Here is a 23,894-nt window from a genome sequence, read left to right on the forward strand (position 1 = left end):
GCGGCGGCGTTGGCGGGGGCACCTCGGAGCCGCTCCAGGCGCTGCTATTTATAGCTCAGCCGAGCTATTTTTAGAGGCGAGCGCGGGTCTGGCTCGGCAGCAGAGGCTGCGAAGCGTGTGCGGCTCGGAGCGGCGCGGCCCCGCCGGCGCTCGCACACGGGCGGCCGAGGGGCGCGGATGGGAAGTGTCCGCCTGGAACATCAAACATTTGGGGCTCCAGCGCGGGGTTCAGCCCCTCAGGCCGGCCCGGACAGGTCCGCAGGGTCACCCACACCGAAAGTCTGCGGTGTGAGCAAAGCCAAAGTGACCAGAAGCCCAATGTCCCCTGTCAGGAGGCCCTGCGAGAGATGTGCCCTGCTGCCCTTCTGAGCCAGGCGTCTCTTTGAAGGTATCACCAAAAAAAGCCCCCAAGATCTGGGAAGCAGGAATGCTCCCCACACATTTAATGTTCAGAGCGATGTTAATGATGTAAWGAGCTATTGATTGAGACGAACACTTGAAGCGTATGCATCAGCCATAGAAATGCTTAGTTATCAATATTTAGTCTTCAGAGCTATCTTAGAAACAGGCATTATTGTGGGAGTTCATTCGCTTTTTGAGAGCATGCACTCACCCTAAAGGGTATGTCCTCTGTTTCTTTGGTATGTTAAATTCGCATTAAATTTAAAGGGAGCCACGTGTGTGTAGTGAACCAACGTATAGCCCAGGGCACACACACTCTATCACCGGCCTCCATTATCTGCCTTAAGTGACCAGAGGATAAATTAGGCCTTGGTGAGCACTACCCTGATATTTCCTGCAGTTTTTAAAAAACATGTTTATCCAGAATTCTGCATCCACTCCCTGTCAGACCATGCAGCTATCAAAGAAGCTGTTAAGAAGCTGTGTGACAGTACAGAGCTGTAACTGATGAAACCTCAGTGGAATGGGATCAGGCAAAAAGGCTATACCATAAGCAAAGCAGCTGCATAAGCTCATGTAAATTTTAAACAAATTCTTCACRGGATTGTTAGCAGGGACTAAATCTAGCATTTTCAGAACCCAGATACTGTTTTAACACTTCACCTGATGGAATATTTTGATTAACTTGCAGTCAGAATACACTCTTCTTCATTGTGCCTGAGCCACTGCAGAGGAACAGCTTTGCTTTAGACAGTGGATTTCATCCATTGTAGAGTAAGAGGTGAGGAAGGGCACTCTGAGTAGAGCACACTCATCATTGGTGCTCCTTGTGTATACCTAATGAGGTTTGAACATCAATATCATGCTCCAGAAAACAGTGTAAGTTGTAGAACACAAATTGTTGCAGTGCCTTACCGTTTTTTATGTAGAGAGTGACTTGGTGTTCCAGGATCATCCAAGAAGTCCCCTCTCTAAAAGCCATCTTCAGTCCAAGTGGTTGATAGGGCAAGAATGGATCTAGAATGACACAATAATTGTACAGGAGGGAAGTTAAATTTCCAGCTTCAGAGAATTGWTCTGCATTTTCTGTCACTTCAAAAAATATGCCCCGATGTCAGCATGGAAGACAGACTCTCTACCTAAAAGTCTCCAGATTAATTAAATCAGGCAACTACACRTTTTTGTCTTCTAACTTCTTGTCTTCTAGCAGTTAACTACAAGTGACAAATGTTCTGAAGAGCAAGCTATGTTTTAAATTTCACCTAGGCAGTTAATTTGCATAGAAATAACTGAGTAGTCCTTTAATTATCCCATAGTTCTGTTGATGATAGACAAGAGCTATAGCTYGTACTGTCTCAGTTATGTTGGTGTAGCAAGAATAACAAGTAGCTAAAAAAAAAGCATTTTTGTTATTGAAGTCAGGACACGCATGTCCGAATTCACACAGGGAACAGATGTCATAAGTAAGAAGATATCTTTTCTCCACAGGCGCCGTTTGGGGTCGAACCAGAAAGTTGCGTAGATCACACGCCTGCAATCAGGAAAAGTTGCTCTTAATGTGCTGTTTCTTTTACAACCAAGACAAGGCTTTTAGATCCTTTAAACACCTACTTTTCTYCCATCAGTCATTGTTTTGATTAAAGAGGAGGAAAACAAAAACAAACATCTTATGTAGAAGATACAGAGCTATTTTGAAGAGCTTCCTTTACAAACACTTCTCTTGGGACCCCGTCTCTCTCRTAGAGTGGATGTCTAGTCCTAGTCTGAACAATCCCTCTCTGTGAACAGGTAAGTTTGTATGCTTTTATTGCCTTTTCATCTAGGGCAGGTTTGTACCTTGTATTATATCTTATGCTGGCACCCTTGAAAATAAAAAAAGGTTTGTTGAAAGCAAACTACTAAAGAAATTCAGAATGCTGAGGAATAAGCAAGACAGGAGATCAAACAGAAAATTTCTGGTTATCCTCATAAAGACAAAATAAGCTGCTGTTCTTTCTTCCTTTTCTTTAATTAGACTTAGCAGCTTCYCTTCATGCTGAACATGATGGAGTTTTGCTTACAGTCCTACTTTAGTTAAACTTAGTAGCAAGATTTTTTTGAAGACCCTATTTTGCAAGAATAAGGCAATCTCAATCTTACTTTATAAAACTTCTGATTTGATACATTTCTGAGCTATGTTTGTCTCATACCTAAAGACAGAAATAAATAAAGCTCTTCCTAAGCGATTTGGTCAAAGTTATATTCACTGTTTGGGTTGCAAACATTGTTCAAGRTTAAGCAACTTTTTAATTTCAATTTGCAAGTGGGAATAAGAGGCTTTGAACTTTAAACTTCATTATTRTGACATTCCAGTTATGTTGTTATTTTCACTTTTTCTGATACAATTTGGTCAGGAGACARCATATGAAGTCATGATAAATATTGGTCTGGTTTTGTAACCTTTTATTTGAGTGAGTAATWGCACTGAGACCAGAGGGACTGCTATTACGGCAGGTAGCACAGTGATGGGGACATTTTGTCTCTTAAAGATTTAATTAATTAGTAAAATACAGGAACATGTATAAAAATTCAGTGTTGCTGGACTTTTCAAGAGGCACAGGAACTAAACAAACAGTTGAATGATCTAGCAGCAGCAGGAGACCTGCTAATGCAAATACTTAGTGGTGTGACTCATAAAAAACAAGCTGAAAGAAAAACATTAACCAGCTTGYCCTTTCTCCCTCCCTCCTTCCCTCCTATCTGCTTCCCTCTCCTCCCATCCTCTATCTTAAAAGCACAAGCAGATCAATGCCACAGAATTTTCCCGTGCTTACACGTGGTGCATCCAAAAGAATTGTTAAGGAAGGCAAAAGTGTGACATCATCCCATTTTAAATTGYAAACCAATCTGTGTCAGTCTCCCTCTTGCTGAATCCCCAAAAGAGGTCTAAAGAGCTTTTCTCTCTGTCTTGCTGTATTTTTTAGTCACCATCTTGGTGTATAGGGCTAATCCAAACATTGAGAACRATCCCAGAGCAAAAAAWGCCAAGTCTAAGRYTTCAAATGTAGTGGTGCTGCAAAARCCCCTTAGAGGCTTTAGAATCTAATTTTCGYACTCATAACTATCAGACACAGCTGYATAATCCCAACCTTCAGCAATCTTAATGCATCTGTGGGATATTAATATGAATTCATATCATCCTTTTGTTTTCTGCTTTCTTTCTCTCTGTGTTTCTTTCCGCGGATATTGTTAAAAGCTGGGTGTAGCRTGATGTGTTTGAAGTTTTCTCTGTAGCTGTCTGCAGCTTTATTATTCTAAACTTTCTTTCCAGGAAGCTGCAGTCACATGAGTTTAACCAACATACCTCTCACACTGCGAAGTGTTCACATTAGCGAAGGATCACATTTGAGTCAATAYGAGATTCAAACTATTAGAAATTAAAAGTATTATTGACTGAGGTTGCCATGTGCAATTATCACTCAGGAGGGAGACTTTTCTCCTAACAGGCTCCCTAGAGCAAGGTTTTACTTCTTTAGGGAAATTGCCATCTATGCTTACACTACCCCCTGAACTTCAGTGGAGGTTGTACATATTGCAACTCCAAGCATACCATAACTGCAGAATTAAGATGCCGCTGAGATTATCCCARCATCTTCTTTTTCACTTGGAATGTAAAAATCTGCATTCTCACTCATCACTAAGCTAAACTGATGGGCACTTAGAAATGTACTTACATCTGCTCATTTTTCTCCAGATGACATCTTAATGACACAGTTATAAGTTACTCTTGTTTTTGCTGAAATTAAAAAAGTAAAATCTATCCTTACTGTTTCTCATCTAAAATATAAATAGCCTGATTTGTTTCTTGGAAACCTTAGTTCTCACTGAAATAAACTGGAGGAGGAGCAAGTTTCTAAAATACATGTTTCCAACCACTGGGAGGAAGTCTATCTTACTAATATATTTATCATTAATCTTCAGTAATGATCCAGAAACTCAAACCAGCAGGAAGGATAAAAATATAGACCAAGCCTTAAATAACRTGTTGACAGAGAAGATTTAGAAGTAAATTTAACCTCAGTCTCAGCTGCAATGACCACTTGCCACTCTGGTGTTGCGTGGCATTTTATTCTCTGCTTTTTACTGGTCCATCACATGGGTAGAGCAGACACTGTGCCTTGTGCTTTCATAGGAAACTACACAGCTGAATGTAAGAGAAGGAAGGATTTGGGAGCTGGTGCAAGAAGTCTGTTCTCTAAGCCTTCACCTTCAGCTCATGATACAGACTTTGTAGGCAGGGCTGGTAGATTCTACAGGTCCTGAAGCCACGAAGGCAATTAGGCATCACAGTGATGAAATACCTCAGCATGGATGAACCCATCCACCAGCCTTGTGGAGCACTGTAGGAATTTTGTGTCTGGAGTGACGCTCAAGGTAGAAATGTTCAGAGTGATAAAGGAGAGTAACTTTAGGCTCTTTGCAAGTTAGGCTTGGAATGGAGGATTTAACATCTTCACCTGAGACTCTGCTGAGTTTTGCTTTTCTGTGTTCACTGCAGAAGATACATCTGCACAGCAAAAGGAAGGATGAGTACAGATTCAGCCTATTTTAGAAAAAAATGAGATCAAATATAGGTTTGCAGACTGTGCTTCATTTTTCCAAAATAAAACTCATGATCCAGTGATTCCAAGTCCTTCATATTCAAAGGAAAAACAAGCAATATAAATTCTGATAGACATGTAAGAGATTTAATTCATGGCATTAATAAGAATTCAAATTATTACTGTCATTGTTAGTAATGCAATTATTTAATTAACAAGTTTAAAATAATCAGAAGAATCTGTTTTATAGTATTTTCAACAAATCTCAATCTGGACTTAGATGGATGATCCTTGCTGAAGAGCAGGGATATCTGCTGAAATATTTAATTTTTSTTAACAGGGGCACATTCCATGGCATTGCCATGTCATGTGTTACCTTGGCTGTAACGTTATGTTGCCTAAATCACTATGAAAGCACAGTTCAGTGCATTGTGCAAGAGACCTGGTGACTGCTTCCCAGCAGTGATGAGAATGAGTTATGAGCCTCYCTGCCTCTTCCTAAAATAACAGGGAATGAATTTCATGTGGGCAAACACTTGACTCATTCTTCTTGGAACTGATAGCTTACCACACAGGACTTGGAGGCTGCTCAGTGAACCAGTCCACGGTTCACAGGAAGAAGAAGCCTCTAGAGGAGCTCAGACACTCAAAGAATAGCATTCTTGGCCAAAAATAACTCTCAACACTGAAAACAAATTGAAAAAAAAAAGTGTTGGTCTACTTGTAAATCTGTTGCAGCAACATGTATCTCCAGTCACATAKGAGAGATGAATGGTGCATCCATCTTTGTCTCCTCGCTCTTCTGTTTCCAACCAAAGCTTCTTCCCAACCAAACCAGCACTACATACGATATACATAGGCTTGTGACCWTGAGTCACACGATCCATGTCAGCTGCTGCTGGTGAGGACCTGGTGCAAGCTGTGAAGGTAAGAACGGCTGCCTTGGGGCAATTGCAATGATGCAGTGATATCTGCACAGGGACTGAGAAAAGCAGGAGGGCTGGGGACAGGCTGGAACTGTGACAGCRGCAGTGTGAGAGAGGGACAGTCCCACGTAGGATCCTGTTCAAGGAGGATGGGTAGGCATCATCCTTGGAGTGTCCTGAATGAATGTACAAAGTATTTAATACACCACGTTGCGGTGGGGGTTTCAGCMGTGTTTGGTATGGATGCGCGTGAACGTGGGTGTGGGGGTGAGATGTATCCAGAATAGCAGAATCGATACATCTCTCCTATCTGTTCACASCCGCTGGTGAACTGGAGGTCAACTTTCCTCCTGAATCCTCCACAGATGCTGTCTGGATTGCTCTTGGGTCTGTAGCAGATTGTGAGGAATGGCATGGCCAAGTTTTTGAGTCTATGTGTTTTGTCTTGACTGACAGACTTCTGCAGACACTTTGGCACAAAGTAGAAAATGGCTCACTGACAGCAGAAGGAATATATCCTTCTTGGAGATGTGAATTCTTCCTTGGATGAGGGAGCTGCTGCATACTGCCAGCCAGCATTCTTGCTGATTGTTGAATTTCCAAATTAAAAAAAAAAAAAAGGATTTAACTCTACATACGAAGTAGTATGTGCTATGAAATGCTGGAGTGCCATTAATCTTTATGGACTCTTGTGTAGATAGGGAACCAAACCCAAGCCTACTCACACACCTTTTTTTCCTTTCTCTGTGTTCTGTTCCCTACTCCCTGTCCAATAACTCCTTCATGACAGTGACAAAACATTCATTCCTCACTCAAAAGTTTAAATAGGGAGATGAAGAGAGCTATCAGGCTGGCATGAGCAAGAGAAAGGGTCTGGAAATGTTTAGTTATAGTAGGAAGGAGAATTGATCACTCCTCAAAATGTGATTACTCCTCATTCTGTTGCTTCTGAAAATACATAATTCCAGTACTGCTACCAGGGAAAGTGTAATCTTTGCTATCACTGGGAAAATTTCAGGTATGCCTGCTCCAAGAGGTATACCTAACATCCTCATTTGTATGCTGACAAATCAACCTTCTTTCCAGAAATGGCACGAGTCTCCAAGGGAAGAATAACATTTCTCTTCCAGAGTACTCTTGGCCTGAGGCTGATCTCTGTAAACTGTCTACAACTGAGGTCTCTGCATTGGGATATTCTATTCACGCTGGAATAGGAATGCAGGAAATCAATGTGGTAACAAACACTGTGCTAAACACAGTCATCTATATTTGGAGTTGGACTCTCCTTTGTGCTTACCTACACAGGAAGCTATAAAAGGATCTGGAAGTGGATAAAATTATTATAATCAGAGCCTTTAAACAATACATGGAATACACCAGTTTGAAAGACAGCTTTAATACAARTTGCTTGTGTAAAGAGAGCATAAACCAAGTAAAAGGAGACTTATCATTGTCTTAATTGGTCATCGCAGCTTCATGCTGAAGTTGAGTTTGTACTTGGTAACAGATAAGTAAAATAAAAAACCCTGTGAGTCCCAGATTAKGTTCACCAGAAGATGCTTGGTTAAAAAACGTTGGAAACATCCAACACCCCAAAATGCCCATTCTTGTAGAGGGTTAGGAGGTATCATCTAAAAATTGCAGGGCCAGATTGACATGGAAATCCTGTTTGCTAAATGTACTTTAGTACCACACTGCCTCTGTTCTATCCAGTTGCTGGTTTTGTTAGGACCCGTGCATCACTAGGAATCACTRGCTTCCTATTAGAAAATGTTTTTGAACAAAGATAGGTTTCCTTTGCCTTCTCTGAGAAATGGGATATGTAAGTACCTGTAATGGGTWTGAACAAATCATAATAACACTGGAAATATTAGACAGTAACTACTTAATCCTGCAGTTATTTTATTAATTTTTCCTTTGTTATTACGGTAGTAACAGTAATTGAAATGTTAATCTAGAATATTTACTAGGGCATTATGTCTACTTTGTATTCAATTCATGTTCCAGTGCTGTGGGTTAAAGATGGATTTGCTATTAGAAAAATATGAAATTCTTGGATCTCTGCAGTTTTGACTTAAGGGATTGAGCTGCATTAATTGTACTTGTTTTCTGCCCACAGGGTGTAAAGAGATGATCAAACGGTTGGCAAGCCTTATATGACTTTGATATTGTTACAGCCTTACAACAATAGACCTGCAAAAGCAGGAATTTCTCCAGAAGTTAGCCTGTGGGGTAACTATTTTTGCAGGCAGTGTGGTGCAGGTGTAAAAACCTAGTGAGGGTGTAACCTTGGGGAGTTCTATACTGTTCTATACGTTCTGATTCAGATGATGGATTCTTTTTGTTGAGCTTGGATAGAGCTACATGAAATATTTTTAAAATTAAGGGATATACATAGCACAAGGTGGAAGATGCTGGTGTTATTTTAAGTCTGTTTTCATGCAGCACAGAAAGCGACACAGTGTTTTGGATATTGTCCTGAGAAGAAAAGCCAAGAAATTCTGTTTTTAAATCCTAATACTGACATTTACTCAGAGCCAGAAAGAATGAGGCAGTTCCTTAGGCACAGTTACCCCACTTTTGCTAGAAGATTGTTAATTCACCTCTAGTTACTGTATTTTCAAAATGGACAAACAATTCTTATATTATGAAGGTTAACTGGATAGTGTATGACAAACTGCTTTGAAGATTGAGTATTGAAGAAATGACATACTTTTAAATRGGGCTCAGTATTTAATAACCTATCAGATAGCTGGCTCCTGTTCCCTCTCTCGCAGCAATTGTGCAATTTGTTTTAATGACAGTAGGATGACTTCCAGAGTTTCTACAATTTTCATCCAYGTTTTATTTGAAGACTGCAATGCCTGGTCTAAATGACTCTTTGTGTTGTCTCCAACCCCACCTCCATGTAGCCCTTWAAGTCCTGAGATGATTCAGGAGACAAAACAGCTACTTAAGCCATAAGATCCTTTAGCATTTTAAATATTTTATCRTGTATCCAAATTCCAGCATTATGTYRGATGCACATTTTCTCTGCTTTTATCGCTCGTTATCCTCTATTCAAAAAGAAAGCCAGTGGTTTCATCAGCKGAATACTCCAGCATACAGATGAGATCAAAGTGAAATCATGACAAATAAACAGCATAGGAAAAGCATAATTGTACAATTGCAGACAGAAGAATCAAGTGTGTGCTCACTTACTGTATTTGGACTGGAGAGGAATATTGCTTTGTAAGAATAATTTCCTGGCTATGGGAAAATAAAATTTCTGGCATATCTCTTAATCTGAAAATACARGGAAATTTAGAGCTGCGTGTGAAATTTGTGGTTTAGACCCAGCTCTGGGGAAAGTAGAAGTGTTCATGAAGTMAGTCATGGTAAAATGATGACAGATAAATCTGTGAGATAAATGGTGTGATAAAGCTGTGAGGGTCTGCCAAGAGCAGTGATTTTTGTTTGTGCTGTTCTTGTACTCTGTTCCATATGCATAYCTATGTCAGTTCTCAAAGACAGGTACTCAGGTGCTGAGCTCTCTCATTAGTCTGGGTGGATATGGAAGTTTTTGGGAGTTGTACACATTCCCCTCTGCATATGGAAATAAGCTATGCTGCATGGCACGCTTCCACAGACTTGACCTGACAGTTTCACTTCAGGAGGGGTGGACAGCAGTGAGCTCAAGTGCTTGTAGCCTCAGCTGGTGCTGAGCCCCTGGCCTTGTGCCAAGGGCATTTTGGGTGAGTTGAACTCTTGATTATTCTTGTCTGCTCCCCGGCTCTTTCCAAACAGCACGGCTGGAGTCTGGCTTTATATTCTTGCACAAGAGCTCCTCTCACACCTCAGGAGTTGGGAAACTGAAGGGAGAAGATGGTCCAAWTTTTTCATGTGTCAGAGCCCCACACAACAGGTAGGCTGGACATTATGTGACCATACCCTTGRCAATGGATACAGGGCTGTGCAGGATGTGTCTCTCTTTCCAATACAGACATTCAGATGCATTCTAATGGGAGTTCCTCACCRTTGCTGCAGAAACTCATGGGGCTACAGTAGTTCTAAAAGTCCAGGGTTGCTCAAAGCTCTGGAACAGAATTTGGTCTGTGTTAAGTAAATTGTATTGGATTTAGAATCTGTTGTTGATTTCCAGTTAAATCAACAAATATGAATGRGAAACAATTGAATACATTGCTTGCTAACTGCACAGATGTATGTGTTCTATTACATCTCATTCTGTTATTTTTGTCCTTCAGTAAATAAATATAATAAACATGTCCATCCTAAATACATTACTGCAGGATGCTAATATACTGAGGATATTGAATATAATAGTTGTCCTGGAGAAATCATCCAACAGAACAAATAAAAAAATACACAAATAATTTTATATGATTTGATGTGATTATTCTGTCTTAAATTTCTGAGGACAACAATTAGCACTCTAATTGCTTTCTCAGAAGTCCTAAATAGCAAAATAGAGGAACAAAGGATGACCATCACAGTCACAGACCAGTAACAGACTTAGACCATCTACAGTGAATTTCGCTCTAATTTATTTTAAACAGTTGATTCTACAGCATATGCATAGATGTTTTCTTCCTAAGAGAAGTAATTACAGTAATAGGTAATATATTTGTGCTTTATAGAAGTATATATTCATGAACATAATTTATGTGACCTTGGCCAAGCTTTGGTTGTCTGTCAGAAGATTTCTAGTATTTTATGAAAAATGTATTTTAATGAGAAACTAATTCAAAGCAAGCCAGCTACATTTTTCAGTAGAAGCCACCAAAATTCCCAAATTCAGAGCTTTCAAGAACACAAGAATGTTGAACTAATCACTCAGTATTATTTTGTGTTCTTTTATAAAGATTTCAACACTGCAATTTAAATCAGCAGGCTACCCATTCAACATGATTTTCAGAGAGATTCCAACTGAGCCCTGATCTGTAAAAGTATATACTTTAAATAGATTCTCATTTTTGTAGTGCAAGAACTCAAGGATCGAATGAAAGGGTGAAATCAAGGTGCATGTGAAGGTCTCTATTTTTAGATTTGCATTTTCTTTAGCTGGGTTGGTTACAAATCGGATGTGTGAACTCTGGAGTAGGAATTGAAATGCAGACCACAACCATGTATTTCTTGAAATAGCACACAGTTAAATAGATACTGATACTTCTGCATGAACAATGCTCCGTGGATTTCTTCAGTAAATAAAAAACCCCAGGAAATTGATGCTTTGAGCCTTCAGAGTCTTCACACATCCTTGCAAGACCAGTGCAAGAAATCCACTTACTCTTTCTGTCATTTTTCTGTTATCAATCATGTAATTCATATCAAAGGAGTTGAATCAGAGCCTCTTATACATATACATGGAGCAGATAACTCTGAAACCAGCTGCCTTGAAATACAAAGTTGTTCTTTGCATGAAACAGCTCTAGTTGTGTCTAGTGTTGAAGATATTCCCATATAAGTAGTATTTCCTGAGTTTTYTAGTGGTTCTCCTTCAACTTGGCAGTCTTGGTTGGTTTTGGTRTTTTAGGCTGTCATTGTGTTCCATTTCCAAGACATGACTTAAAGAGGCCTGTGCTTTAATCTCCATGTGACTGCCGGATTGTTATGTTCCAAACACCCACCACCTCGACTGCAATATATCTAAAATATGATCTATAGCTTCCTGCAGATTTTACACAGAAGTTCACAAATATTAGTAATTTTTTGAGGAATGACATTCATTTTGATACCAACAACTTTTATGTGCCAAATAACTTTGTGTCTCCTCACCTTTGCACTTACTTTGGTAAAAATTATTTGTGTCATGCATAATTTCAGAGCAGTGTAGATGAGTCCTCGTTTGKCCTCATATCACTTTAAGTTTACTGCTTGAAGGCTGTACATCRAAGCATTTTGTGCATCATTAGCTTGTTCCTTGCCAGATGACGTGATACCCACACAAATATTACCATCTGGTAACTTCTGCTYAAAGCAGCTGTTGTCAGAACATTCCAGAATTTTAATCAATCTCTAGACTTCTAAATGCCCAAGTCAAGATRCGTTTGGTCTCACTGCAGACAGAAGATCTTCTTGGATTACAAGGCTGCACTGCAGTGTGTTGATCTCCTTGAGCTGTGTCCATGCACAAAAGGGCCATGTTCCATTTATAAGGTCTTGTATGGACAATTGAGTTGCTGTAGGATAACTTCCCGTGGGAACATCTTCCAGATCATACCAAAAGAACTAAGGAGTACAGAATGCAAGAGAACAAGAGTTTTCCACTAAATTGTGATGGTGTAAAAGTTGTTTTGGCTCTTGAGTTTTAAGGTAGGATGCAACTAAATTTATTTTGGTGTGATGCTTCTTAATGACTGTGCGTTGATAAAAACAGCTACTTTTAGGTTTTGGGATATTTGGGTCAGATAAAAATAAAACATCAAAACAGCCAGGGCTAAAARGGAAAGGAATCTTCTATACCACTTTGCAAATAGGGAAATCTTAAAGAACAAATATTCAATGTTTTTTTTTCACAGGGATTTATGTATAATTTCAGGACACGATAGTGGAAAGATATTGATCAAAAAACTGTTAGGAGTAGGTCTTCCATTGCTGACATATAGCAGGTGTGAAAACTTGTCCTCCATTTCCTTGAGTCACTCTAAAGTTYACATTTTAAGACATAGGAGTTATTTGTAGGTGTTTCTGTGAAAAATAGCAGCAAGGAATAGTACTGACTTAGCTACAGACACGGGATGCAATTATTCCTTTAATAACACAAATGTGGGTTTTTTCCAGTGAATTGAGTACCTTGTTTTCCAGTCAGTGAACTTTTGTCATTGATGTAGCATGTAATTAGCATGACCTATAGTTGTAGCTATGGAAAACAACTATGTGTTGCTGAAAATTATGATTCCCTCTAGGAATTTTTGGAGAAGAATAAACTGGGAGACTTATTTCTATAACAATGGGTGAAAAGTAGCCCTCTACAGAAGAATTCCATTGGTGTGGGATTTCTGTGAAACAGSAGAATGTAGATAAGAAGTCAGTGGGCACTTTCTTTAAAAGTTCAACACGAAAGAGTTCAAATATAAATTCTCCTTCACCAGATTTTACTAATTACCAAGGCAGACAAACAAACACACAAAACTCTCCCTCTACAATTCTGTAATATTTTATTTCTCTAAACCTTACAAATTTGTATGCTGTTGTTTTTCACATTCCCTTGTTATATTGGCCAAAACTTGCCAGTAAAAAAACACCAGCTGCAAAAACTGGGCTACTCTCCTAGAAAGGGCAGATACTAATGTCATTCCTAGGGAGTGTTCTTGGAAGTGTTTGCCAGTGTAGGCACTGGTGTACACAGGTATTACAAAGAGAGTGAAGTGTTTTACTGTGGTCCTTGTGTTCTTCAGATTCTCAAAGCTCTCCTTTCCTGCTGGATTCTTAGGATTAAGTGTTTTCCACATTTGTGGAGACAGCTGTCGTGTGAGTTTGATATCTGTTTGTCCCACAAARCCTAGGAAAAGGTGGAATACTTGTGTCAGCAAGGCCACAGGGTTGCAGGTGAGTCATGGTTGGTGTCTGCTGCCATTGGCACTGTGAGTTTTGTGCTGTTTGTACTGAGCTCCCTGCTCGGTTCTGCCACAGTGGCTGGATACCCTTTCACCTGACACTGCCACTTCTCCCCCAGTGATTAAGGSACTGGATCCCACTCCTAGTTTTTCACAGTTATTGTCACTGGTTTGTTTAATGTTGAAGCACAAGTCAAAAGCCAGCCACTTTTGTCCCATGTTTAATGGCTGTGCAGAAATAGCACAGGAGATTAATTTTGATGAATATGCTGAAACGGAGTATATATGAGGACATATACTTTCTGCATTCCACTTCCTCATGTTTAATGCATATTCTTTATTTTGTATGCATATCAGTCCAGGCAAGAGMGTGGGTTTCTGCAGAGCACTTTGTTTTTCCTTTTCTCTGGCTTCTCTGAAGGCAGAGACACACACGCTCAAGGCACCCACACTCTTTTATGCATATCTACTGCTGTTCATCAATCAGAGAGCCACAGTCAGATCATCAAGGCACTTTGCAACCTTGGTCGTGTGCAGTTGCTGGTGTGTTTTCTCCCCTTCCAGCATATAATTGCTCAGTCCCTCCTTTAGCATAKATTTAATAAGATATTTTTCTCAACCATTCAAGTGCTCTTGCTAAAGTACAATTATAGCAATTATATTAAGGAAAGTCATGAGCTGAAAAAATGCACAAAGCCYTATTTTGAAATGAGGTAATATTAGCAACGAAAATGACATGAAGCTTGGAATTTGACCAAGATAGAACAGATTAAAAAAGACTAGTTTTTGWACCGTGATATTTTTTCAAAATCACATAAGTGTTGAAAGAACTGGGAGTATGACAACAATGCTGATTTGRAAAAGACAAAGGAATTAGATTGTTTTGTTCTCACACTTGAGTAGATCAAGAGCAATTCCATTCAAGCAAATATAATTCTGCCAATAGAAAAACAAATGAAATAGGAGGAGAAACGACTTTGAGAATCCTTTGAAAGCATTATGCACAAGTGAAGTCTGACATTTTCTAATTTCTCTGTTGAAAAAAAAGCAAAACAAAGATGCCTCCTCTTTGTTTACTTTTGTGCCCTAAACAACACAGAAGAGTGTGGATGCCAAATGTCATTTCAGTATGAATTACMTATATGCATGCACTCTGCTGGTACAGAAATCATGGCAATTTGCAGGGCATTCTGCTGCCTCTYACTCCTCCAGTTGGAAAGATTAACCTTCAGAAGAAACAGTCATCAGGAAAAGGAAACCTGCAAACCCATGGCATTTCATCAGTACTTGGCTTTCCTTAACCAAATTCTCCACAGGCAGAACAAAACCCACAAGCTGTATCTCCCGAGAACCATTTGATATGATGGAATTTATGCTTGGCACACCAGCAGTGGTCTGCCTTGTGCATTAGGAAGAGACCGTGAGAGTGGTCTGATTTTGTCAAGCCTGCTTGTGCAACATTTATATTTGTGTGAGTTTTGGAGGACATAGGGACATATGACTTTCTGAATCATGTTAGACTATTGACTGATCAGGTCAGATATCCTGCTTTCTACAATGGCCATGACCTAATACTTCACAGTTGCAAATGTTGCCAGCTCAGATGTTGCCAGCTTAAAGACAGAAAGTAACTTCTGTCTGCTCCTGTTGCAGCTGCAAGAATTTAAACAAACTATCCCTATTAATCAATAATTAACATTTTTTTTAAAGCCAGTTCCAAATACTGCCTGAACTTACATACTTCTGTTATTACAACAAAATAATGTTATAGAACAGTGCCCTTTTGTAAAGCAAAGAGACATTTATTGYCTTTGAACTGCAAGTTGGAAAAATGTAAGTCCTCTTCTCCCCCTCTCTTATATAAGCATGATAATAAGATCTTAACTGAGTGTATCTCAAAAATGAGAGAAGGAGAATCTGCAGCTTGCTCTGCAACACTACTGATGGAACTATTTCTGGTACTAAATTTTGTTCAGTTGTAAATCTGTGTTGGCTTGAGCCCTCAGCCACCAGCTATGGATTTAATCAATGTTTGGAGCTGGATGAATAATTCAGTATGATCTATTCTCTTTCAGCTTGTGAAATCCATCTTCAGGTTTCATCTCTCTCATCTATTTTTCCAGTTACTACCTGAATCCTTTCAAAGCTATTCTTATCTCCCTTTAGGATGATGGTTCAAATAGYGTGAGCAGTCTCACAGTACTGCAAGGAGTTCTGCTCAAACAGCAACAAATAAAAAATGCTGTGCAACAGCAAACCTGTAAAATTCAGCCCTGATGTTTTAGCTCCTGAGTTAAATGGATGCATAGGTGATATTCTARCAGGGGTGAAGTGAATGGCACAGTTCCCATGGACTTGTGAAAGAGACTGGTTTCAGATTAGGTCCCAGTTCCTGCATGTGAGAATGTGAAATTGAGAGTTGTGAACTCAGTTTTGAAATGTGTTTTCCATGTTCAGCTCTATGAAATGTCTCTTACCAGTTTAAAGAAAGAAAATACAAAGATAACTGCAATTGTTGAATTGTAAATATTTGTGTGAATGCTTATTCAAATTCTTTTATATCAGTTTTATGCCGRAAAGTTTGGGTTGGCATGATAAAAATATGGCATTCTTATATTAAAGAGGTCAGATTAAGTTTTCTATTTTGAATGAACTGGTGTAAAATAATAACAGATGATTCATTCCCCCTTCCAAAAGCATGGACTGCCTGTTTAGATGCAACATAAACTTGGTGGAAAATGCAGAGATGTAGCGGGGGGTGGGGATGGTCTTTTGCAAGTTTAGAATGTCTTTGCTGGAGAAGCTGTTCTATCCCTGGACTAAATGACCATCCTGCATCTGGCTGTCTTTGTATTTGGGGCTTACTTTTTCTGGTTCTGTTAAACTTCCACTTCATTGTAGGAGGTTAATGTACATCATACCTTTCATTTCCCATTAGACAGTAAGAGACAAGGTGCAATATTCAATGCACCTTATTTCTAACAGCTAAGGAATGTTTCTTCTTTTTATTTTTCCTGYTTCTGTGTACCTTCCACCCAGAACCCAATCTTCTCAGTGAACACATTTAGCTACTGACATCAAGAAAACAAAATTATACATTTTTAAAACAATCAAGRTGTGACAGTTAATGGTGTTATGTTGAAATATTCGTAATGTGGTGATGMCATGGGCAGCAGAATGATGTTCTTAATTATTCATTTTCATGCTTTTAGGTGCTTGGATTTTTAATGTAATGTAATTGGTACCATTTTATCACATTGTTACATTCTGTACCTTCAGCTGGATTTAGGGATATGTGTAGTGATTTGTGTTTTTCTTCTAGTAACTGGCAACATTTGAATGAAATGCAGAAACAACATGTAAAATGACAGGTTGGTGAGAAGAAAGGTCAGAGAGATATAATTTCCRCATCATGGGGAAGATATAGGCTAAACAAGGTTGTCAAACTGTTTTTCTCTTGCTACTTGTGTTGTGACAGAGCTGCTGCAGATTTCCAGCTATGTGGGAAGCAACATTTATTTCTGTTCCAAAAATTAATGGCTGAGGCTAAGTCTGGAATTGGGTTAACTGCTCCTGTCATGATTAGAAGTGGTGGCAAGAAAATTGARTTGAGTTTAGTTAGTTACACTGCCCTGTCAATGAACTCCTCAGCTTTCCCTGGGACAGTTGAAGCCACCTTATCTTATAAAGGYTTTGGGATAGACAAAAGGCGTGAAAGCTCCTGCAGTTCTCCTGTCCCTGTCTTCAGCTTGCTTTTCTAAGTTACTCCAGTCTATGTAGCAGAGATGAAGTCCTCTCCTTTAGTTGATGGAGTCCTCTGCTGCATTCATCCTTGCCTCTATTTTTTTTCCCATCTAGTCTGATTGTTGTTGCCCTTGAAATGTAAATTTATTTGTCACAGGAATAGAAGGACACCACTGTATCCTCCTAAGACTTTTTCTTTACTGTGGAATTAACACAACAGGAGCAAGTAGGAACAGGATCCATTTTTTGTACTACTCTTCCCTCACCTGGTCAATTGGTGAAGAAGAAATTCTCTTCCTCAAGCACACCAGTTAGCAGCATCTCCCTGTATTGCTGCAGGAGGAAATGCATGCTTTCAACAATCTATTTATAGAACCCAAACATCCATAAGCCCATGGAAGAACAATACATTTCACAGCAACTTTGAAGTCCCTTGTCCTTTGGAATAGTTTGCGTACAGATTTCAACAGATTCACTTTTCAGCAGTGTTTCTCTATGTTTTGTAAAGAGATAACTGAAAATATTTCTGTTTACTCCTTCTGCATTCTGGGCAAAAGATTATATTATGTTTGAGATCATGACCTGAAAATATCTAATACCCTCTGTTTAAGTGCAATGGAGAACACTTTGATTTTCATGGATGCTAGTTTGGATTTAGCAGCCTAGTTCTTTTTCATCTTTCAGGCCATTAAATCTGACATATGTGCTCCATGGGAAGCAGAAATCATTTTGTTCCTTGTGGTTATGAAATCATTAGAAAGGATGAGGTACATCTGTAATGGATGTCCATTAATATAATCATTCTATTTAATAATAGGCAACCTGCAGGCTTGGATTTTCTTAACGCTGTTACTGAGAGAGTTACTAATACTGACCTTTTCAAAGGACTATGGATCTTTTGCCTTCCTTCAGATGAAGACAATTGGAGATGTTCACATCACCCCCACCACCTGGAATGCACTGCCCAGCAGCACTGGAAAAGAAATGTAGCTATTAGACAGGTTTTTGGTCCAAATCATTTTTGTGTTGATGTTCCTTGGGAAAGATTTAGCACCTCTCTACTCTAAGCAATGTAGATTTGGGACTTATAGCAGAAATTCTGAGTGGGTGGTGGGGATGTGAACAACTTATGAAGCCAGTGTTGCTCCAGAAATGCAACTTGGATGGCAGTCAGACTCATCAGAAAGGCTCATTACAATTTCCTGCTGTCACATTGCTATCATCCAACAAAACAACTTAATTGAATGCAAACGACATGTGCAAAATCTTTGAGTGTCTGGTGTCACCTATTTTATGTATAAATATTTAAATATTATCTTATAGGTATTGTTTTTCTAACATGCAGCTCTGTTTTTCTAAGACAGAGCAGCCATCCATCTGCCTCAAATACAAAAAAGCAYCCATCTTTTCTGTAATTGAAATGTACTCTTGTATAATTGAAACAAAGTTTTAGTCAGTTTCTGAAAAGTGACAGTAAATAACTCCATTTTCATGCTAGGGATATGGATTTATGCTGTCTTTTCTAGTGTTACAGTCTCACAGTCTTCAAATTAATCCTGCCTCCACAGACCTGTTGGGCATAGCAAGTTACTGCAGATCTAGCTGCAGACAGCATCCATCTGATTCTGTTCATCCAGGAGGAACAGAATCCAGCTCTTTAAATCCATCCTTGGCTGGGCTGAAATTGGCAGCTTGTGAGCATGTATGAAGAGCTCATCTGCTTAAGGAAAGGCTGTTTCTCTGTTCTTTGGAGGAGGATGATCTTACAAGATGAAATGAATGCAGTAAATAGCAGAAAGCTGTGCCAGATTAAAACAGGACAGAATTGGATTGTTGGTTACCCAAATTTCTCTCTTTTCATACTCCATTCTTTCCTCCAAACTGGCAGCCTTTTCACAAGCACTCATTCGTTCCCCTAACTGTTGGCTAAGAGGCCATTTCTAAGGCTGATGCAATATCATTCAAGATGAGAGTGCTTTTCTTAGAAACACAAGTTGTCATACTCCTATCCTTTCCCCTAAAAGCCAAATACAATCTTATGCCACACCATTCTGTGTAAAATGGCTGTAATAGTTCGYTCTTCCTTAACTTATCTCACGGTTACATAGATTTTTCCATGGAGACCTGGGGTTTGCCTTATTCTTGGGGGGAACTCCAGCTTAGAAAGGTGAGTAGGACTATGATAATTGCACAGCTTTCCTAATTTCGTTAGGCTTCAACCTTTCTGAGTCATCTGCTGTTTCCTTTTTGCTTTGTGAAGTAATGAACCTGTACTTTCCTTTGTTTTTCACTAAATTCTGAAGTATTAATAGAACCTCTTCTTGGTTGCTTTTCTTTTTCTATCAATCATTGCTTTTAAAACTCAYTTTGCTGCTTAGTCTTTCTGATTCTGTTATTGCATTCTAGTGCTATTTCCTCATATTYATTCCTGTGCTGTTTTTCCATATTCATCCTTAGTCCTGTGGCTTTTTTACACTTCTTATATGATTTATTGTCTTAAATATTATTAAATATATAAATTACTAAAGTRAAATTTTATTAAGAATTTATACAAAATATTAATTTCTTTCACAAATTTAATAAGTATGTATTTCTGGATATTCTACATAAAAACATAAATGCATGTACTCATTTGGATCTTTAAAATTCTTGTCACACTGAGTGAAAAGAATTTTCAGTTTTGGGTTCATCACCTTTTACTTTCACTGCAGCTGTGGYTGTGTGTCAGTGTAGTATGTAATATGAAAATACAAAAAAGGTTCCTRTTGCTTAACAATACATTTTGTGCCAACAGGTGCACATAGATRTTTCTGTCTTTAAAAATATGATTTTGCACCTAAAATTCACAATTTGGTTCCTCTGGATCTGTTTTCTGTTACTTAGATGAAAATAAAATCATGATGGCAAATATTTTAATTATGCCTGAAATCAATTTTACCAATATCACAGCTCTAYCTGTGGTGCTACTGAAGGTACATGGGCTCAAACATTTACCTTCCAACAGTATCAGTAATCAGCATTTTGTAGGCATTGCATGACTTTTCTGTAATTGATCTGTAATTCAGGGAYTGAGGAATTGTGCAGGAGCAGTTTTATCTCTTACTCTCCCAGTTCTGGCACATTTAAGGTACCTTATTYTGCCCAAGTATTTGTATCTGCACAATAGAATAGAGTCAATATTGCCAATATAAAACACTATGAGACTGAATAGTGAAGCATTATGGAACCTGTATATAGAGGGTTGGTTAGACAGTTTTGATGTCTTTGAGAGGGGACAAATTTTTACTCAGAAAAATAGTTTACCTTTCTAACTATTAAGAGTTGTATGTGGGAATTTTCTAAAGTGCTTTTTGTTATTGGCTGCTAAAGAAATTAAATGAATCTGATGAGACTCAATAAGAAAAATACTTATTTTGAATATTTTATTGATAACATAATAATGTCACTCARTGGTGCAGTTTATCCCTATAAGGGCATATATGATATGAACACATAAAGCAATCCACTTTTAGGAAAGTTACATCTTTACAAGGCAATTTAGTTGATGCCTTTATTTAAATAAGGAAARCATTTGTCATTTCAACAAAGACAGTCACATATTCAGTCAAAGAGTGCACTGCTGGTTTATTTACCCAAGCTCATTTAGGGTTTGCCTGCTGCAATGCTAAACTTGCCCATTTCAAGGGTTAGAAGGTTTTCAGCCTACATGTAGAACAATTTTCAGGTATTGTGGCTGATGTGAGAAGTAATCGCTAACAGCTCAGAGGTAGCAAACAACAGCATTCTGAGAGCTGATTCACTGTAAGGCAGCGTGTGAGCACTCTCCTCTCTATTTCAGCACAAAGTCAGACASTTTGCTTAAAATCAACAACTGCAATTCCTGGAACTCAGCTAGTTTTGGTCAAGTGGAAAAGCACTTTCATATGCAAGAGAGAGAGGCTTTAMGAAGATGTTGAGAGGGATTGTTGGCTTTTTATCCCCCTGGAAAAGACTGAGAGTGGTTATGAGATGAAACTTTGAGAGAGTGGCTTTCCCATGTTTTCAGGTGTCTCTGTGCACTGCCTTTGAACCTGGGCTATGTTTGGAATTGGCCCATTTTCTCAGATACTGGGAATTGAGGCCAGTTACTACAGATAAGGAAGTAAGTATTTTTAGTAACTGGCTGGTGTTAATTGTCTTGTGGGACAGGCAAGTGTTTCCTCCTTGTCTTTTTTGATATCTTTCCATGCCTTGGGTGTGAGGCAAGCATCTGAACTTTGTTGAACTTTATCAGCAGTAAAGTCTTTTATTACCTTCTTCAGAGAAGGGCAATTTGAGTAATTTGTTTTATTTGTTGTAATWCAATATGTCAACAGGTTTATACCTCATGGTAGAAACTGTTTGAAACTTTGAATTCTTTCTGTCTTCTATCAGCTGGTATAACACAGTAAAAAATTCTCTATTGAAATGCATAATTTGCATTATGAGGGGGATATATTCACAACTGCAAATTGCAATCAGCACAGGTAAAAAAATATAGACAAAAATATAGAATAAAGAAAAAAATATGCCCAAACCTCTGCATAAAGTAGATAAACTTATGGAACTAATCAYTGGGGTTTATCTAAACCTAAAATTCCTCTTTCTGATGTGAAAATCTGGGCCTTCTAACTGAATTCTACAGCACAGACTAAAGAGATCCTGAAAAAACATTTTTGGTGACAGGCTTGGRGAGAAAAGGCTTGGAGAGAGAAAGGAAGGAAACAGCAGTAAGTACAAGACTGAAATTAATATAAGATCTACTAGCTGTAATACTTTTTCAAGTTTCTAGAAAATGTAAATTACTATAACTGAAGATCATTAATAGACTTGATATCAGATTTATGGCTAAATAATCTTAGACCACAAATGAGATTTGCATTATTTTATCAAAGAAAAGATAATTTGATMTGCTTTAATCCTCAGTGGAAAGCCCAGCAGAGATCCCATTCCTTTAGGAATTCCAAGAAAATCTATTGATAAGTCTCTGGTTCATAGAATCTAACTCTTCTCCTAGTCTGGATTTACACGTGAAGATTTTCATTAACTGTCTCATGTGAAGCAAACTCAATTCATACTTTCCTAATTATTGTCAGAACCCAAGGGCAGGCACACAAGATTTAGAGGGAATTGTGGCAGTTGCTCACAGAAATGATTTACACAATTTAACAGAAATGAGAAATGAGACCAGGCAATTTGAGTGCTTCTGTAATAACCAAATGATCAAAAATGGCCTCAGCAAGGAGAATCGATCATTTGAAAGCATTTTCATAAGCATGCACACCAGACAAATGATCTTGCCTGTAGAAAAAAAGCCAAGTAATCAAAACAGAATTASAGCAGAAACACAGGCTAAGTGGAAAATCTCTCATGATCATTTATGCTTTCAGGCTTGCTTTGACCACCTTTGGTGATTCCTGTAGTTCTAAGAACTTCATATTCATTTTTTACCTAAAATTTAAGGGGCTTGGTTTTCTGTGGGATTAATTTTGCTTAGTTCTTAGGTGATAGCATGTACAGGGTTTTTTTCATAGAGGGACAGAAGGATTTATCAAAAGATCTGCATCACTTCAAATTAAAGGGAAGCAGAGGAGCAGTGTRTCTCAGAGCATTTGAGTTACTTACAAAGTATCTGGGATCCTGTACTATAAATGCACAAAAATAGAAAACATTCTCTAGTTTAAAGAACTTCCTAAGTCTTGCCACAAGGCAGATTTTCCTTTAATTTGTGTGTCCATCTCCACCATGGCTATGAGAMTTTTGGTGAGTGCAAAGTTTCAAAGTTAGTAAAAAAATACTACTRTGTTCTTATTTTGCTTGATCTTTGTCTACTACAACTCATATTTCCAACTTTTGAATGCAAGAAAAAGTTTTACAATCAAAGGGAAAAAACAAAAAAAACCACCTGGTAGTCTAAAATATTTGCCTGACTTCAGGGATTTAAKCTATTTTTAGAGTTCCTGGTGGAAAATTGTGAAATTTAGGTGTGTGAAACTATTGAAGTATCTATTACAAGGACTAATGTATGGTGCTTATTAAGAATTTCTATGAAAATCTTAAAGAGTGACATCATATGACTGTCCATGAGCACTATGTTTTGAGTCTATCACACATAGTTCTGTTTCTGGRGTCTGGGTCCAGATCAGCAACCTGTGAAATTCATGAGAAAAAGTTCATTTTTCTTTAGAATGGGAATGATTTCTTTGTGACAAAGCCTTCAGAAACAGGTACTTGTTTGTATCTTGGCCAATAAAGGCTTGGGATAAGAAATAGTGGCTTGAAAACGAAGCATGTGCAATTGTTTGGCTACACTTTAAAATCCCAGAGGCCAAGCTCAACTTTCTTTTGCTGATGAAGATATTCCATTGTTTGTGGGTGCATATTTTTACAAGTGGATTATAGAACATTTAAGAGAGAGAGGAATGGTTACATTCATTCTCTTAATCCCTCACCATATCTTTAAGTATTTTAAATGGTGTATCAGAAATGTAAGAATAAGATTATATGACTGCGATATTAACACATAGCTTAAAATGCTATTCTCTGTCTATTTTGTTTGGTAACTGTTGTGACCATTACATTTTCACAAATATTACAACTAACAGACCAGATTTTCTTTGTAAGATTCCTCTGTGATATGGTTTTCTAGAATAYGTAATAACTGCAAC

The 23,894-nt window shown here is 38.3% G+C and overlaps 1 protein-coding gene across 1 annotated transcript in view; it reads left to right on the forward strand.

The window, feature by feature from the left end:
- Positions 1-2,128: 2,128 nt before the first annotated feature.
- Positions 2,129-23,894, forward strand: part of KCNK2 (potassium two pore domain channel subfamily K member 2) — a 124,278-nt gene continuing 102,512 nt past the window's right edge. Inside the window, exon 1 of the mRNA XM_057365134.1 lies at positions 2,129-2,190. The gene's annotated coding sequence lies outside the window, so the exon portion shown is untranslated. The remainder of the gene's footprint in view (positions 2,191-23,894) is intronic.

The sequence above is a fragment of the Malurus melanocephalus genome, unplaced genomic scaffold (genome assembly GCF_030028575.1).
Source record: "Malurus melanocephalus ecotype Western Australia unplaced genomic scaffold, MMel_1.1 scaffold_48, whole genome shotgun sequence".
NCBI lineage: Eukaryota > Metazoa > Chordata > Aves > Passeriformes > Maluridae > Malurus > Malurus melanocephalus.